This window comes from Anas acuta, chromosome 6, assembly GCF_963932015.1.
Source record: "Anas acuta chromosome 6, bAnaAcu1.1, whole genome shotgun sequence".
NCBI lineage: Eukaryota > Metazoa > Chordata > Aves > Anseriformes > Anatidae > Anas > Anas acuta.
The window spans coordinates 3,871,017-3,891,287 of NC_088984.1; the positions used below are offsets into that span (position 1 = coordinate 3,871,017).

The window sequence follows — 20,271 nt, forward strand, 5'->3', positions numbered from 1 at the left end:
TTACACATTTCTAAACAAAGAAAAAAATAGCAAAATAGTTTTAATTTTAGCTTATGAACTACATGAGCAAAGGGACAGTAGTGCCATAGATACTCTTTTGTACCTGATTAACAATAATGAACAGTAATCCATACCACTAACCACTGTTTTGAATTATAGCTCCTCCTCCCACAACAGAAGTAATTCTTTTCTAGATGACTTTGAAAATATCACGTTTCCTAAATATCTTAAGTATTCTAAAATAAGTCAACAGTTTTCATTTGGTAATGTGTCAGAAGCGTTAAAAAAAATCTGCTAGAGTTAAGTGTTAGAAAAAAAAAACACCAAAATATCACTTTAAAGATATACACATATATAAAAAGAAGCGAAAACAAATTTCAACATTCCCACAAACATTCCTCTATAGAGAGCCAGGTATGCACGCACTAAATGCCAGGTGAGCAGAGAGTATCCAGGAGCCAGAGCCAGATGCTGGATAGCCATCAGCTCCCGGGAAGCACCTGTGGACTAAGAGGTAACAGCATTTCTTTCCCCAAGTCATTCTGGATTTGGCTGTTAAACTCTGCATAGAGGTCTTGGTTCAAAGCACATCTTAATGAATCACAAACGCAGCTCTGGCAAGGGTGCCAGCGTTGTTTAGATTTTAGTGCCCCCGAAACCAGGGATATAAACTCTCGAAGTTCAGAGTCGTGAGGGAGTATCCCCTAGGGTGAGTCTCACACAGCCTCAGCCAGCTCCTCTTGGACATCTCCGCACTCAGTAGCTGCTACATCTCTTCCTATTATTTTGCAACACCTCACCTGCTACAGTGCTCACTGTCCCCCAGATTGCAGCAAAATAAAGTAAATCCACCAGCATTACAAGGCTCACGCGCTGCTACTCCCAGTTAACAAGTTATATTTAGCTCAGGCTCAACACTCCTGGTTTTGATATAGTCTCTTCACTCCAGATTCAAAGGTAATGGGTTCTTCTATTAAAATTTTATCAGACATCTATAAATGTAGCAGTTGCTTTAGACTGCATCGCAAAAGCGAAGAAAGAGAGAGACTGATAAATCTTAAAGAGTTTATTATTAATACAGGGAGAATTTCCTTTGTTTGTTGTGACGTGTTTTATTGGTGTACTCACCGTGGTTCAATTTAGATTAAGAAGTAGGAAGATTATTGTTTCCCAAGCGACACGTATCATAAATAAACACAAGCGGAGAAATTCTTGTATTTATATCCCAGGGAGATACGCCAAACTATCTACAAATAGGCAGGCTAAGGGGAGAATCAGAGTACCTGTGGGCTCATGGGTAGCCAGGCTGTGTTTTACTACCCTTGACAAACACAACCGCTAGGTTTTCTCGAGGTTTGATCCACTGCAGCTCCGGCACTGCACTGTGTCAGGTTACACTGGGTCACGTCTCGCCTGTGATGTGACATAATGTGACACGACTCAATGTGATGCGATGCACAAAATAGGCAGGTGCCCACAGGAAGCATATACTCCGTGACTACGAGCAAGTTGTTCGGCACAGCAGGTAGAACGCTCTGAGCCGCTCTGCACATCCATTGATGTAGATAATTAGTATACAAAGCAACACACCGCAATATGCTCATTCCATCTCAGTTGTTTCCTATAAACCATAGTCCTAAAAACTATTTTATGGTGACTGTTGGCAGAGATAATTCCATTTTGGGGTGTTATAGTAGTATAAATAGGAGTGAGATCCCCTACATCAGTAAAATGCATTACACCAAAGTTTAGTTGTCAAACGCTGCTATTCTAAAGGGTAGAATGGACATCCCTGGATTAGAGTACCTAGCCCTGTTTTGTGACTTATTTCATGAAAAAAATGATAGATATTTTTTGTATAATCTGAATATGAAATATTTATATTCCAAATTTTTTCTATTCCTCTACCCATGAAGGAAATGACACCAAGCAGAGCGTTGATGGTTACCTCTTTATGGTAAATAGGAACCAACTACAATACATTGCCAACTAATAAAATAAAAGTAACCAAAAAACTAATAGGAACAGAAAATTTGTTTTGCATACTAACATTAGCTGATATGACTTATCTTTTGCATACTAACATTAGCTGATATGACTTATCACAAGAAATTTAATATCACCATTTTCAGTCAGTAGCTGGCAAGAATTTCTATTGCACCCTTCACTTTTTTTGTCTTTTTTTTTTTTTAGTTACCATAAAAAAGCTTTAGGGATTAAATTATGTCATGGTCCTTCAGTCAAGATGTGCTTATCTTCTTCTTCTCTGTAATCCATAAATTGAAAAGCATCCTGTATTCCCAGCCCAGGAAACCTCAAATCAAAGAAATACCAGAAAACGCTGCCCATTTCTCACTTTAAAGGGAGTTACTACCAAATTTCATTTTTAGCCGATTATTTTTATTTTGTTGAAAGTGCCAACAAAAAGGATGGTACAGAACACTATTCCATGATACATATATATATATATACACAAATATATATACACTCATACATTTTGGGAGCTATAGGAGGAGTCTTTTTTAAGATATACCTCCTTCCTGGCCACAATACTGTGAGACACCACAATGCTATTTTCTCATGTAGTTCCCCTACCAAAATACACAGAGAGTGTACTCACTGATCCCCAAACTCTTATTCCACCCCCTCCCACATACAGATGACTAAGGCTAATGCAGTGGTCTTTAAAGACACCAGAAGATCCCAATCAGCTCTACCATGTGCATTCGTACTTATGTTCTTGTGTTCTGATATTTAACTGGAGGAAAATGCTCCCAAGGATGGGAGCAAACAAGGTGTAATGGTGTGAGCTGCCCACATTCATCACATGTACAATCAAGTGCATTGTCAGCAAGCTACAGGTGAGCATAAGAAAGGGCAGGGGAAGCACATGTGGGACTGCAAGGGCAGGAGGAGGGAGGGAAGGGGCAACAGCAGCCCCCGTCAGCAAGCATTCAGCCCAAGGTGCCCTTGTTTTATATTTAGGTATTCCTCGCCTATAGTTTTTAAAGCTTGTGTGCAAAATGAGCAGCTTTATTTTGCCCTTGCAGGAGAGATGTTCCCAGCCAACCGAAGGGAGATGATGTACTGTAGACTGACAAGGGCTGCTAGGCTTGATCACCGCAAGTGTTTCAAACTGTGGGAGAGCTAAACACAGAGTGAGAACGTTTTATTTTTAAAAAGCCTGGCAAGCCACGCTCCCTATATAGCTCGCTTCCTCCCAGAAACTTTCCCAAAAAAATATTTGTTTGATATTTTGATCCAAGTCCTTATCAGATCCAAATTTCAGGCTCCTGACATCTGCTCCCATCTTCGCTGTTTCCCTCCGCAGGGGAGAGAAAGCCGGAGCCTCCAAGACAGGTAGCTGCTGCCTCTGCAGCCCGACTGCTTGGGGCAGCGGCGGGGGCTGCTCCCCACCGCCAGCACACACCAGCTACTCCCTGCTTCTCCAGGCTGCAGCCCTGCCATATGCTCAGAGCTGAGTAGCCCTCGATGATGTGTTATAACACGGGTGATGCTGCTAAAACGCAGCTATTTGTACATAGCGCTCATGCTGCGGAACACAAAAATAAATGTCGGCTTTATTGGTGCTGGCAGCGATGCTCATAATCCTTTGCCCAAAACCTCCTCTTATTAATAGATACTAATTTCAGTCTAGCCAATTTTTAACTGTTTCAGTTGGCATTTCCATGCCAGGTATCTGTTCTAGAGGCAGATGCTTTGGTTTAGCTCAGAAAAGTTGAGGCATTTCTTTGATGCAGGCTGGGAGGGGGGAGGGAAGCAATGCCTGGCCCAGCAGGGGGGTGTGAAAAAGAGCCCACCACTGCTCAGAGCTGGAAGGTGAGATCCAGTAGAAACAGGAGTAACTCTTGTCCAACATCACCCATTTAACTGTGGCCAGCCTAGAGGCCTTTGGAAGGTTGTTCTTACATACATCATGAGTTTTAGAGAGATTTTTTTCTATTCTTTAAAAACCTTGACCTGTCAGAGGGCAAACCTGGGTAGAGAGAAAGAAGGGGATAAGGAGGGGAGAGGAGATGCTGGCCAAGGTCAGGTGAGGTGCTGGAAGAGATGGCTCAGTGCTGGATGAGCCCCTGGACAGAGCTGCATCCAGGACCTCCCACACAGACACCCAGGCCACAGGTGAAGCCACCCCGCAAGGGCAGCACGCCGTGCCTTGGCTTTGCTTTCAGACACGTGAAGCAGCAGCTGGTCCAGGAAAGAGCCCACATGATAGAGTTCAGAGTATGGAAGTTTGGCTTCTCAGACTGCAGGCTGTTTTCTTCTCCCTCTCCCCCACACAACATCTGTCTCGCTGTAACCCCCTGCCTCCCTCGCATCACCCTTGCGAGCATTTCCCCCATCAAGGATGGTGAAGTACGTGACCAAACCAAAAACGTACACACACGAGCAGGCCACTACATGTGTGCACAATTAAGGTCATGTGGGCATTTTCTGCCTTTCAGATCCCAGGCTCTGTGATCCTTTTTACTCTCCAAGCTACGCACAGCCGTGCGATAGACACGCGCATGAGCCTCCCCCAGGATGGGGTGCGCTTGGGAGAGGCATCCTACACCACAGCAACGTCTCAATGGAGCCTGCAGGAGCTGCAGGGTGCTCAGCACATTCAAGAAGCAGAACATTTATATTTAGATTCCCAAATGAACTTAGCAACTTAAATTTAGGCTCCTATTTGTGACACCAATTTTAAAAAAAAATATTTCATATGAGCCTCCAAATTTAGAGTTGGGTACCTCAACATAGTCATCTCGGAGTGAAATGTAAACCTTGCACTTCGGCCCACATTCCTATCGAGTATGATTTCCAAAAGGAGAACTGATCGAGCACACAAGATTTCAAAAGGAAAAACAACAATCCAGGATGCAAGGAATTCACACAAGCCAGTCTGCTTTATTTCTAATTACAAGTCACTTCATTTTGACCTCACTTTCTGCCCTCTTACACCACTGCAACTCCATCAGCTCAGAACTGACAAGCTCTTACTATAATGAAAGCAAGATTTTGCAAAATTTTCAACCTGACATCTGATGATAAAATATTATTTCCAAAGGGAACTGTAGCATTTAGGAGTTTTAGCCCCACCAAAGTCAACGTGGCTAAGGCTCCTAAATCTATGCTAAGGTTTTATACACCTTTCAATTTTGACTCGTATAAAATATCACTGTGCAAATATTTTCCATTTACAGAAATCACCTGCTCCTGACAGCTTCTCAGGGAATTTTTCTTAATGTGTAACACAATCTAAACATATGTGTTGCATTAAGTTGGGTTATATCAGGTCATGCCACCTGACATAGTATATCCCAACATAATCTATGCAATGTAAATCACTCACTACAACAAACTTAAAGGGAAAAAAAATTCTTCCCACCTCGTAGACAGCTGCAGCAGATAAAGTGTCTACACTGTTGTAAACGGCCAGGTGAACATCTGTGTTTTGATGTTATTTCAAGGCATTTCAGTACACCTCTCCCGCAGTAGTGGCCACAGCTATGGATCTAGCTTGCTGGTCACTGGTGTTGAAAGGGAAGCAATGCTTTAGGAAATGTTGTGTATAACTGAATCATATCTATTTCAGAAAAGGAAAAATGACAGAAATATTATAGCACAGTCATAAAATTCAATGCAGGTCCAAGCTCAGTGAAAACCAGCTCGGTGAGGCAGAGGAACAGGTGGGAGAGCAGGCCAAGGGGATCAGCTGTCCTGAGGTGAACACAAGCCGCAGTGCAAATCCATTCCCATACAGGCCAGATTTCAGTTTCTCCTACCTCAGTTCAAGCAACAGAAATTAGAAATTCTGCATCACTTCAGGAACTCTGAGGGCCATCAGTCCCTTTTCCCAGCCCCACTGGGGGCAGGATGAGAGATAACCATGGTAGCAGTGCTCTCCTGCGACAGACTCACTGCCATCATCTAGAAATGAAACAGAGAGGTCAGCACACCTCATTCGCTCAGCACATTGCATCAATGCAGCCTAAATTATTCCTGGGTTTTAAAGCAAGCATTAGAAATCAGCAGTTCTTCCATAAACTATCACACTCATTATGACAAAGGCATCTGCTGAAGGCGATTATTTGTCTGAACATCCCACACAGCGTAGGTAGAACATGGGTTATGTTAAGAGCCTGTTGTAGGATGTAGTCTTGTATCATTTCATAAAGTATAGATTTTACATCCAAGGGGTAAGCTTAATGTCATAAATTATAACTGTAGTAAGTTGTTGCTGACTTTTTTTGTGAAAAATCTATAATTTTAAAGTGTTAAACTGTCTGCCAGAAGAGCACCAAGTTGAATTTAATTGCCAGCAGATTTGCAGGTATAGCAATAGGAGCTTCTTGTGAAGTAGCTACAAAGGTTGCTCACAGGACCAGGACAAGCACATCTCTTTACACCAAAATAAACAATTAGTGATGATGTAAAAATATGGAGTCCCACAGGCAACACTGAACTCTGCTCACAATTCAGATTATTTCAGCTGAATTGGCTTTAAACTCAAATTCATGCTAATGCAGGTACTGTAAATACAGCTTGAACCTTAATTCAATAACAAGATCAACAATTACACTTAAAGATTACTTAGCACTTCAGCAGCGTGAGAAAAATCCTTTTGATCACCTGTACCGTGCTATTCATTATTTTCTTTGATGGTTAATAACTTTGAAACGCACTTGTTAAAAAGAATAAAATGAAGTACAATATTTATACCGTGGTACAAAGTGCATTAGCAAATCAGAGAGCTCTGAGCACCTACATTAAAAAGAAAACATTATCAATATTTGATGTTTGTCATCTTTAACATTTCGTTGTGTTTTTAACTTTAAGAAAGCTTCCAACCCAGAATCCACCACAGTACCCAGAAATTAGATCTTCTGCCCACCAGACCTGCATGCTGGCCATTTTATTACACATCTTTGTTTCCTTCTTTGTGTGCCCTATAGAAAACAGGAATCAGCATTCACAAACCACCGTATAATTTCAGGAGGTGAGTGCTGGGAGACATTTTAGTAAGCAAGAAGAAAGCAATTATTTGACTTGGAGATTTCAACACTAACCTAAGTTGGGAAAAAAATGGCATGAAGACATTGTGCTAGGCAACAGATCATGTAAACATTTCCTATGACAGTCTTTCATCATCTATAGGAACATTTACACTGCCAGATCTTGTCTTCTTTAAAAATGTCAGCTCAGTAAGTTTGATGCACATGTGCTCCTTCTGTAAGTGTCTGCTCAGGCAGACAGTTTACTAATTTGTGGCTCAGTAAACCTTTCACTGCACCGAGCACCTTGAGGTTAGCACATCTCTAATCATTATTTGATAACAGAAATCTGTAAGCATCACATCCCTGGTAACAAGAACATTGTATCTTAGCAACCAGCCTTGATATTCAAACAATTTCATTAAAGCGTAGCACCTCTTAGCAGGTGGGTGAGTGCGGGTGTTGATAAACATTTATAACATGATCAACCATTGTGTTTGCCAACACTATAATCAGCATGACAAATTTATGAATTTGTTTACAAGCTCTTAGGTACCAACCTAAGTAGGTAAACTACCTTGCAGCATGCTTTTCTGTCTATAGATAGAGGCACGTTCAGAGATTCAATGCTTCTTTAAATTGAACATATTGGGTAAAAGGTTAGCAGATGAACATCACATGTCACTGTAAAAATCACCATTTAAATTAAACCACAAAGGATGTGTTAGAGCAAGGGCAAGGATTATATTTCACCCCCAAGAGAGCAAGGAAATTTAAAGTTGAAACCATCTTTAATTTATCCCCGGGTCCCCAGCAGAGCACATATAGGGATGCTGTGCCCAGCCCCACATATGGGAACCTCATCACCATGGGGCCAGCATCAGGCTGGGAACCAGGGGGTCATTGTCACCACCACACGATGGAAGAGATCCCTCCCAGCCTCACCCAGTGCTGGGGTGAGAATCACCAGCATAACCCCTCTGCATCCCAAGGGAAACAGGCAGGGCTCTTGCTTTATTTCATTTCAAACACCCTACAGTAGAGCTATACTGCACGAGGATGGCAGACTTCAAAGGCAACACCCTTCTTCAGAGAGGCAGCTTGGGCATACTCAGCACAAAGGGTTAATGTAAATACATCATCTTAAGTGGAAGCACTACAGACTGGATAGGCCAAGTTTTGCTTATAGAAACACAGGAAATCTTTTTCAGTTCTGGGTTACGGAGCCTTGTCCCTTGCTATCCCAAAAAAAGCACATCATATCATGCTCTTCATAAACTATTTAGCTTCATCTTCAAACCAGTTAAGTTGGTTAACCCCACGATTTCCATGGAAAGGATTTTCTAGAACTTCACTCCCCTGATGATTTGAGGCCTCCTAATCTCAGCTCCAATTTTATTTATGGCTCTTGAATATTCATTTGTTCTTATGCCAATACCGTCATTTAACTTAAACCACTCAACCCTTCTTAGTGTTTATGTCCCTATTTTTACACAGGGCCATCATGACCCCTCTTAGTCATCATTGTTGCTAGGCTAAACAAACGGTGCTCTTTTATGGCTGTATTACATCAACACACCCCTGCGGAGGGCAATAGGTTTATTCTTTTGTAATCAACACCAGCATTTGATCTCATGAACTTGAAGGGAAATATCCTTCTATGAGCATTACTTTCTGAAATCATTTCCAGTGTTGTGCTGCCATTCAAAGGAGCAACAAGGAGAGAAAGGGAATGGCCACAGAAAGGTAGTGAACACAAGTAGGAAAAACACTTAAGATCAATGGGTAGATAAACACCGTATATATACTCCACCTTTATGTGATTAATTGATATTTTACTAAAACAAAGCAGCCAAGAACTCCTAGAGTTCAGCCTAGTCCAAAATAATAGCCTTTCTCCCTTTTCCCTCTCTCCATATATATTTTAATCAAGCAACCCCAATAATAACCTTACTAGAACTGTAAAATGTTTAAAGTTTACCAAAAGGTGGGAGACAGCATGCAAGTAAGAGAAAAACAGGAATATGAAGTTTGTACCTTGTACTTCTGCCATCCAAGGTAACACTACTGCACCACTGATTTCACACTGGGCATGCTACATCAGGCTATTAATCTACCTGAAATACCTAGGACCAAGTGAAGCATTATGAAATAGGTAACTGAAACTCCCTTTTTGAAATTAAAGTCACCCGCTATAAAAAAGAACACATTTTATCATTTAGGCTTGTTGTCTTTGTGTTTAGCTTTCCTCCCGTTACTGAGAGCTGATGATAAATCTGTACTGTGTATCTGGGAAAGAAAACCCACCTGACAATTTTTTTTTCCTCCTTCTCTTTTAACTGACTCTACAGGTTTGTAAAGCTGAATAATTTTTAATTAAGTATCTAGATACAAAGAAAAAACAAGCAAATGAAGGACTACAGTGCACAAGGGCAAATAGGATATAAAAACACATGTATACATGCACATTTTGCTAAAACAAACAGATGCCAAGTACATACACATAAGTAAAGTATACCTTTAGCAACAATTTGAATTAGTTCCATGATAGGAAAGGAGAAAAAGCTATTTAACACAAAACAAAGGCAAAACATGTTCTGCCCTCTACAAACAGCATGCAATTTCCAGAAAGTCCTTTTTTTGTTATCAGAAAATATTAGTATTTTGACCAGCTGGGATTCTTCATGCCTCAGTTTTGCTTTCTGTAAAATGGGAGCATTGCTTTAACCCCCATTTCCTTTCCTGCAAGCTAACACTTAAAAAGCACTCAAAAGCTGAGAGTGCTTTTGGAATAGCATCCTCTGAAAATATTGAAGAAATCACAAAGACAACTAAGGTAACTGACACACATAAGTCAAATTCATATTCACTAGCAAGGATCCTTTTACCCAATGTTTGCATAGCACATCAGAGTTTGATCGATGGACAAGTGACAAGAGTAATCTAGAAAGACATTTTCTCTTTTGCTTTCAGCTCATTTCTACCACAGGATATCTATTTAGTAGTCAAAGAAGAGAAATGAATGAGTACTTGTAATGCTATAAAAAAAGTCTTGCTTAAAATTCCTAAGTACTGATTGAAATGGGACTGGCTTTGAAAAGGCAAAGAGTTTAAGGTGGTCTTCAGATATTATTGCTCAGCTTTCTTAGTCCCTTCTCACACTGTTTTCATGGAAGAGAGAATTTTTGGTTCTCATTTTTCCAGCAGCCTCAGATTACTACTCTTTTCTGGAGAATAGCTGCAAAGTTTCACATACAGTCAGAAGTTGGTAAAAAAAACATTCCTTTTCTGCATATCTCATTTCCTAGTGCACCACCCCCCAACTTCCAAGTCCAGTTTGTCAAATCTTTGCCACACAGAGGAAGCCACTTGACAACATGCTGTATTATACGATACAGCAGGCAAGCATGCAGAGATAAGATCCATAATGAAGCATGCTACTCTAGAAGCAACAATTGCTTAACATCACCATAGGCTAGGTAAATATCATCCACGATGTGGAGTTAGAAGAATACAGTTTCATCAAGACTACATGGAGTCATTTGTATGAAACTGAGTTTGATCTCATTTGCAGATTCCCATTTTTATATCAAGATCCAAGAAGGATCTGGATATCCAGATCCAATTCCCATTTTTATATCCAGCTAAGAAGGAATCTGATGGATGTTTTAAAATACAGATATTTTGTGGAGTTAGGACAGACAGCTTCTAATGCTTTTGTGGCCTTCTCTATAAGAGCTCTATGACCACTCAACATTTTTGACTAACAAAAGGAGGAGAAGCATGCTGAGGCCACCTGTGGCTCCACATTCCTCTCTTTTATTCATCACCCTTGGACCCAGATAGTGTTACCCCTCATGCCTGGCAGGAGCACTGTGGGTAGCCACACATTGGCCACTTACATAAAAGAACCATACCTTGGGCTTAATTTAGGTGGTCGCCTAAATTAAAAATAAATGCAGTCAGAACTTCTGCAAGCAGGTTTTTCCCCATGCCATTGCAGGCGCTTCCTGACAAACTGGGTCCTACTGCACCAGCAGTGGCAACATTGGAAGGCAACCAATATAGGATGCTACAGATGATGCCCAAAGACAACTATACACCCTTCTACATTTAAATAGCATGTTTCACCCTTTTTTGTTTTTTTTACGAACCATACTAGAATTTGGTTAATTTTCTTAATGCCAGTTCAGAGCTTCCTTACAGTTCTCCATGGAAAATGTCAGAACAAGCCTGCAAAGGTCCAAGCAAAGCACTGCAGATGGCTCCGATTTGGGCTTCTGACAAAAAATGCCAGAACGGAGGAGGGTAGGAAAGCTGACAAACAGCTCCACTACACAGCAGCTCCTGAGATTCCAAAAATTTGTCTTATAAATGCTAAATCAAGTCCTCAGAAAATGCTAGGCTGTTGAAGTCTCTGTCTTAGTCTCAAACACACCGATTTGAATAGCAAAAGTTGTTGTGTTGATGTACACTGAGATTCCTTGGTCTACTATGTCCTGAAGTCCACTCTTTTGCCCGAGTCACAGCAGAATTTCTCATTCAAATTTAAAAAGAAACAACACACACACACAAACACACCACAGACACACAGAAACAAACAACAACAACAACAAAAAAAGAGGCAAAGCAGAGCTTCATACCAGCCTGAGACAACTTACAGACACCTACCTAGCACTATCACACTAATTAAGAGCTTTTCGATGAGGGAGGTGAAAAACTTTCTGAATGTTTTGCTGGCTCTCCTGGAGCTGTAAGAATTTCCAGGCTTCAGTTCTTCAGAAACGCATCAAGGAGATTAAGATCTTGCAGCGGTCAGTTGAATTATGTATGTTTTTCCATCAGATGAAAATGAGGTTAGCTTAATGATAAATAGGACTGTGGACATATATCTGGTTTTTGCTTGGTTTTGAAATGATCCTGATTACAGTGGAAAGTAGTTTCAGCACAGTGGTGACTTCTGCAGTGTTGGGGGTGGGAGGGGAGAATAGCACCTGCGTACAAACATAAATCAGAATGACCCTTTTCCACTTTAACTCACAAGGAAAAGCTATCACATTTTAGGGAAAGAGTAGTCTCTGCTAAAGGAAAAAATTATCAGCCTAGTAGGTCAATTTTAATTTTGAGACTAGAATATTAAATACTCTTTGATTATGAATTGTATTAAAGTGATTAAAATAGTCTAATAAAAATTCCTAATCCCAGATCTGCTGTCATATAAACATATATGGTTCACAATGCCTCAGTGCAACTTAATATTTGTAATAAAGTACATAATTCATTAAATATAATCTAACGATGTTTAAATTGATTTCCAAAGTCAAAAAATACCCACTTTTACCATCCTACTATACAATATAAAAGAAAATGAGCAAAATTACATATTGCACCTATCCCTGTAAGCTTTTTACTGCTTTCCTGATATCATGATCACCTCTATAACATAAAAACATCTTGAAGAACTCAGAACTTCATCAGATATTGAGAGATGAGTGACAAAATCTACAGGCAGAAATCCTAACATTTTCCTGAAGTATCTTTGTTATTATTTATAAACACTTTTTCTGTTGCTGTAACACAACTAGGAGACATATGCAGATAGATAAAACACCAAATGTTTAATCTTTTTTTTTTTTATGTTTTAAAGTGATCTTTGCATTATGCAGGATTTTTCCTTCAGATCACTATGATAGTCTTCTGAGAGTCAAGCTGCAATCCCTGTTTGACTCATCACATTATGTGCTTGTATTAAGTTTTTCATTAAATCCCAGTGCCATCTATAAGTTACTACTAATATCTTTACACCACTGAGGATTTGATATTTGATGGAAAGCCCCTGAAACCTCACCGAGGGTATCATCAAATCAGGCAAGCCTCACTTTCCTATGTATTTACCAACTGAAGCATATATTCAAGTGAACCTAGTCTGAGTCCTCCATGGTTGGTTAACCAGCTATGCAGTTTTCCCAACCTCTCGTTCCTATCAAACAGCTAAAATTCTACAAAATAGCATCCCTTGATGCTGTACCTAAATACCAACACTTCACCTGGAGAGAATCAAAATGGTGTATCTGTCACATTATTTCCTCGCTTCTTGCTTAGTTTAATGCATCTAAAGAAATGAAACTTATTGAATCAAATTTAATGACATAATAAATTCTTCCCTTCAGACAATGTTGAGGCTTAATTCACTAGTGCACTTTAAGCCTTTGCCTTTAGCATCTGATGGGTCATTAGTCTGTAATCCAGCAGCTAGCCTGTTTGGAATCTAAACTAAATCAGCAAGTACCATATCAGTAGTTTCTGAAATATGACTGGCAGGTCAAGTGTCCTCAAAAAGACTGCCTGGGGCACTAAAGACTAGGATAGGGCATGACTAGAACAGAACCAGCGATGAATCTGAAAGCATGTACTCAATAAAGACTTCATTCATTCTAACTCACTAAACAGCAGTTCTTCAAATGACTTGACTTATATTTTTGATGTTTTTAACCAGTAGGTCATGCAATAAAATTGTCCTGTATGTGCCAATAGGCTTAACACACAGATCATTGACTTGCACGCTTGGGCATATTTTATTTATATTTTCCCCCTCAAATTTTTCCATGGCAGCCTGAAATAGGCAATAGAATCACCATGATGTGGTAAAACATGCAGTTTTGTGGACTCAGATCACAGAATTTTCAAAGGCAGCAAGTTTGATGAAGCACCTGTTTGTCAAAAAAGAAAGCAACTCTGAAATACCAGCTCCTACACCTGAAAAGTCACATTCTTGAGATGCTACTAATAATCACACATCTGTACGCCCAGCTGAATATCTTTCATATTGCATATTAAAAATAACCCTTATGTAACCATTTTAGGGGTTTTCAATACGAGTCAGAAAACCAACTCTACTTCAGAATTTCAATTGGCGTATTTCAAGCTTACTGGAGAGGAAAGTGTGCTGCCCTCGTCCTCATAACCCTCCACTACAGTATACACTGAACACTCGTAAGACTTGATTCAAAGTCCACTTCAGCCAATTGACCCCAGTGGTCCTTAGATCAGGCCCTTAATCTGTACATTGCACCAAGATAATCAGTAACAGCTTAGTTAGAGGACACATTTTTTCGCCTATCATTTACCAGATTCCACAAAAGACTCGCAATTTCTGTGAAGGCAGCCTGTCATAGACTATCATGGTGATTTAAGTGATATTTTCCATTAAAACAAAATACACACACAGTAGCAAAAATAAAGAAATAAAACAAAAACACGAGCTTGACACTTTGACTTCCAGAAGATGTGTTTTCTTTGCTGCTCCTCTGAACCATGTTTCAACTCTTACGTCACAGCAGTTTCTCAACAGACACAGAGGACATTAGCACTAAGCAGGGGGTGGAAAGGAAAACCAACTCATGCATCAAGATGTATTTTACTTCTCAGCTACATTTCTTTATTCACTCTAATGTCTGCAATACAAGGATTCTTAGAAATATTAAATAGAGTCCAGATCCACTCTACGGTAGCTGAGCTACCAAGTGCATCACAGCTTCACCAAGGACCTTACTGACTTCCATGTGACACAGACAACAATGGGCAGATGCTCTTGAGAGCAGCAGCAAACAGCTGTAGAGCTATTTTAAAATAACACTCTTTCAACCCAAATCTATATATGTATCAGGGGAAATTGTAGGTGCTTGGCCAGTTGCTTAAATCAGCACCTTGTGCTGCAGGTCTGCGATGAGAAGACCATTCCCAGCAAACCGGGTTGTAAATTCACTGAGAAAACTGCCTCAGCCCTTGTTACATCACACAGGGAGATAAGGTTTGGAAACCAAGCATGTGATCAGGTAACAAGCTGCAGACCAGTTACCCACCACCCTCACAGCACTGCAATGCTGGGATTCGCAAGATGGACAGGATCATCCTGATACCTGCACCATGGGACAGGAGGCCACAGTGCACATCTTTAACAGCGCTACTTTCCTTGGATAAGTTGTGTGAAATTCAGCGGGGCAAATCCCAGAATATCCCCTCTTTGAGCAAGCTGGATCTAGAAATGAGGTATCTAACTTGCCTACAGATGAATTTAAGTATGCATTAAGCACACTGTGTAACAGAGGCAAAATTACTTATTGCTTTAAGCATGCCCATGCTATTTTAAAATAGGCTGGCCGTCATGAGCATTTCTCCTATTATCTTTGGTGACATTTAATCAGTGCTTAAATGTTGGGAACACAAGGGAAAGAAATCAGGTTATATATTTGGGAAAGCGACTCTTAAAAATTAGGCTTCTTTCCAGAAGAATACTTAACCGGTTGCTCACTGACTAAGCAAACACAGCTAACGCAGACGCTTTCTCCCCAGTAGGAGGAAAGCTGCAGGATGCCCCAGCCAGGGTCAAATCCTTCCCAGGGACATGCTGGTAAAGCTGAGTTCAACCTCATAGAAGACTTAGACCCATAACTTCCACCTCTGTAACAGTAATATTTGCTTTATCTGTCTCACTCTAACTGTGGAGGTAGGAGGTATTTAGAGGAATGAGGAAATTTAATATATTTTTTTAAATTTATTATTGAACTATCAAAGGCACTCTGTCATTTGGGATCTCCCTCTATCTCCAGCCTTTGTATTCCAAGGTACTTCAGTAACAGCACTAAGTGAGCCTAAAATGCCAACTTGAGATTTGCATTATAAATGGCATATACAAAGAGAGATTTTTTAAACTTTGGTTGATCTAGCATATCAAAGATCTTTTCCTCTCTTTTTCTAAGCTACTTCAGTGACTGTATTGAAGTGAACTGAAAGGATTAGCTTGAAAGTGGCAAGAAATCTGGCATGCAAAAAAATTTCCACCCCCCTACCCTTATTTCGGTTGAACTCTTCATTATACGGGGGCCCCTTTCCTCTTCTGAAAGGTGTTTTTCTCTGTCTCTCTCGTGCTGTTCCATGCTGTGCCAATACCAAACAAGGTGAAAACACAAAGCACGGAAGAATAGCTCCTGACACTGGCTCTTTCAGCTTTGTTCAACCTTCTGCCTTGCTAAACTGAGCACTAGGGAGATTACAAAACACTTGTGTGTTATTTCCACTTTAGCTGGATCTATCACTAAGCCTGGCAGTGCTGATGCTCCAGCTGTCCCATATCTTGTCCTGAGCTGCTTCCTCAAAGCTCATCACCACCATGGGCTGCATGGCAGTACGGTGCTCGGAGCACGTTCTCCTCTTCCCGAGGAAGTCACAAGCTGTTTTCACTGCTTGCGGTGAGCACAGTCTTGCTCTGGAGTAATGTGTAGCTGGGAAAAATGAAGCAGCATGGAAAGTCACTGGGGGAAGAGGAGCAGAAGGAATGACTCAGCTCTGAACCTGAATTCAGACACAAATGAGTAAGAGCTCCCAAAATCAAAAAGATTCATGACCGCTGATACCAAGTCTCCATTCAGATGCGTTTCTATTTAGGAAGCTTACAACAAGAGAGAACCATCAGTTGCTTCGCAGCTCCCCACCTGGCCTGATGTCCATCCATTTCACACACACCCTTTTTTTTTTTTTTTTTGAATAATTAGGCAAACCAGCTGCATTTACTTTTCACAACAAAAGCTCTGTCTGCATATTGACAAGTTCAGTGGCAGTCCTACCCGAACAGCCAGCATCTCCTAGATAACAGTCTCAAAAAGGAGCAGGCCTGCATGCCTGACCCCACGAAGAGCTGCGGGACATGCTGACAGCTCTCCTCTTCCTCTGCCCTACTCATTTCCCCACAGCCACCTCCCAGAAAAGGCTGGCAGAAATAAAAGGGGCAGCAACCAGAGTCCAGGGAAAGGTTTGGGGCTCCCGTGCCGGCCCCACACTGAGTGGAGTGCTGAGTCACAGCCACAGGGCAGCAGGCCCTGAGTGTTTACACACCACGCTCTTCTTCCCATTGCAGAAGTGCTGCAGCGGCCACTCTGGTCCAAGCTCATTCCCCCTACATCAGTGACTTCAGAGCATGATTAGACAGCATAATCCCCGCTTCCTTGACTCACTTGCTCCTGCCGGGATGAGCAGCATGCTCACCATGGTAGCAGCATACTTTCAGGACAGACCAATGGGGCAGTCCAGGTATCCAAAATATGGGGAATGTTGTTCAAACACAGCTCATAAAGACACTACTGGGAGAGGCTTTTGAAAGTCTATTTACCAGCTGCTAACTACAGAAAATATTAAGGCCTTTCTGCACATTGTGAAGATACCCCATCCCTCAGTGCTGGTGACATGGGTGGCCTTGTCAGAGCTGAATAGCTGCCTGCTGCCCCCTCCTCTTCATCGACTGGACCTTGCTGGTGGCTGGAGCTAATACCATGCCAGCACCAGCTGGCCAGTACGCTCACAAATCCACAAAACCCACCCTGAAGACAGCAGGATCTCTGAAACCTGCAGAAGCAAGACCAGGATTTTTTCTTCATGCTAAGATTAACTGCTTAAGAGTGCTACAAGAGCCATTCATCACCACCACCTTAAGCCTTCCTTACTGCGTATATCAACATGTCTGGGGCTGTGACTAATGTGAAAGGCACCACCCTATGAGAAGGGATAAAATGAAGAAACCACCAGTGACAAGCATCAAGTCAGCTTCCTTAAGGTGTTCTTTTGTTTTTAATATAAAGATTAGAATTAAATCCAGACACTAAAAAGGCCTTTTAAGTCTTCTTCTAATAAAGAAATGCAAAACTAAGTCAGTTCAGGTTTATTTCAAGACATCTTTAAAAGAAATAAAAATAACCTTCCAAAACACCCAGGCAAGTGACACAAACCCGTGATCCCACAGAGATTATATGGGTGCTAAGCCACATGTAAAATACAGTTTGCACGTATGAAGTTCAGCACACAAACTTTAAGGAATTTCTGAGAACCAAGTAACATCAAACAAAAGACTAGCCATGTTCACATCTATATTTACTTCTGCTGTTGCTATATTCAACTTCCCTGTAAGAAAAGGTACATAAAAGAGCTGCACTGTCCGGGCATTGGCAGAGGAGAGCCCACCTTCTGTAAGGACCCATCCAACTGGGTCAGCCCAAGCCTGATAGCAGAAATGAGCAATAAAAAGTTTAACACTGGCTGAAATAATCCCGGATTTCATTTAATCTCCCTCCGAGTACTAAAAATAACAGAGCAATAAAATCTCAGATGGTGCATTTGCTAGAGCTGCTGTTTAATCTTGCTGATAAAAAAAAAAAAAAAAAAAAAAAAAAACAGACCCCTTTCTCAGCTTCCCGACACTCAAAATCACATTTCTTTTTCCTGTATTGCCAGAATATCCACCTACTTCCCCAAATAACACACGTAAGGGCTATTTTCCTACACATAAATATGCCTTCTCTGTTCACAAGAGCAGAACTGGCTTTGGGAAAAAAATATAAGAGTTACTAAAGCCAATAAAGTAGTTTCCTCAGCCACACATATGGCTTCTAAGTTTAATAGCAATTATGTCATTTTTATATATGATTCACTTGATGTTGTTTTTATGTGAATCATTTGACATATATAACTCAGGCAGATTTCTTAAATAAGCATATCACCAGAGACTAAATTACTAATCAATTAACCAAAAAGGTTTTTTTCTCCCCCCTCCCAACTAAGCATGCAATTAAGACAGAAGACTAGACTTAGAAACACAGGCACTTTGAGAAAATGAGGTTTGATAAGCCACAGATTTTCATTTCGGGTGAAGGAAGGGGACTGCCAAGCAACAAACTGGGGGCCACAGTAAGCAAATAGATGAAAAAGAAAAAAGACCCGGCCTTCAGCTGTCCCCCTGGGGCAACCTGAGGAGCCTCCACACAGCACTCAAGGTTTCTCCAGCACAAATGTGACCACAAACACCTGTGGCTCGGTCCCAGCCTGGCTGGCAGGTGCAGAAGGGACTGACACCCCCAAATATGTGGGCACCGTGTTTTAATTCTCACTTCTCTTCTAGCTGGGAGATAACAGGCCAGAGGTCAGCACTGAAGAAGGAAGGAAACAGCCTCATCAGTGAGGTGTTTACAGTTTTCTTGCCTGACCCCCTTGTGCTCTCACCACAACGCACACCCTTCTTTCCAGAAGAAATTCAACGCCCTGCAACACCCCTTCCTCATTTTCAAACCGCTCCCGTCCTGGTGCCCAAGAACCTGCACCTCACCACGGGCAGCCAGCCAGCCCCTTCCAGAGCAGCCCCCTGCACTTTCTGATCAGCCACCAGATAGGTTTTATTTCTCCAGCTTCACTGTTTTTAAGCATATTTCCATGAGCTTGGAGCTCAGTACACATAGGCGAACTACCTGACTCACTGCATTTATGGGGCTCGACTGAACCAGAAACAGGCGCTTTCCATACTGCCCTTGTTACTCTGCTAAGGAACAGGCATCTCAGAGGGCGAGCCTCTGTTCCTGCTGTAAAACAGCCTCAGGAACCAGTTACCATTTCTTCAACTCTAACCACATGCAAAGGTCCACACCTACAATAATTTTGCATAAAGTATTTCCTTCCATCTTATAAATCCCCCTAGTTAGCACGCAAGCAGGGGAGTCCTTGCTCGCAAGAGTATGGAAAGAAAAGATTTCGGCTCCCAGAAACTATCCAAAGCAGATTTCTCTGTACCTTGGCCAGTACCAGAAGAACAATTAAGCACACAACTAAGCACATTAACTCCTCTAAAACAAACTTATTTGCTTGTTTTATTTAAGAGCATGTTCAAGAGATTTACTCAAAGAAACCAAAGCAAACAGAAAGATCAGGGCTCAGGCACTAAACATCCACTATACCAATCACTTCAAACCTTTTCCAGCACAGAGGAAACACAGTCTTCACCAGTTTTTAAGGACAACAAGATCACACCTTTGCTTTCCCACACCCAGTAGCTGTTTTTACCTTAAGAACAAGCACACTTTCTTCTCTCCATGTCCCAAGAGGCACAGGCACCCAGCTCCCCTGCAGTCAGCCCCAACAAAGGCACCCACCCTGGCTCAGGGTGCAGGAGCACCCCACCTGTGCCAGCAGTACTTGGCCAATAAGCCTCAGCACCACTGAGCTTGATATCAAAGCTTTCTGCACCACACACACCTGGGGGCACTTCACGGAGGGTCACAGGAGTCCACAACTAAAGCCAAGGCACCACCATGGGCAAGTGAGACATGAGGCTTAAGTGCGTACACCTGCTGAGAGTGGCAACAGTAATCCCCCTCCAGGGTGAGCCAGCATGCTCCTTTCTGGTTCTCATTACCTACCAAGTGAGCTTGGAGAGGAGGTGTGCTCACACTGACATGAG

At 41.5% G+C, this 20,271-nt stretch overlaps 1 long non-coding RNA gene across 3 annotated transcripts in view; it reads right to left on the reverse strand.

Moving 5' to 3' along the window:
• Positions 1-20,029, reverse strand: part of LOC137858795 (uncharacterized) — a 148,353-nt gene extending 128,324 nt beyond the window's left edge. For all 3 annotated transcript variants that reach the window (XR_011098005.1, XR_011098007.1, XR_011098006.1), the window contains exon 1: positions 19,875-20,029. This is a non-coding gene — a long non-coding RNA (uncharacterized lncRNA). The remainder of the gene's footprint in view (positions 1-19,874) is intronic.
• Between the last annotated feature and the right edge of the window lie 242 nt (positions 20,030-20,271).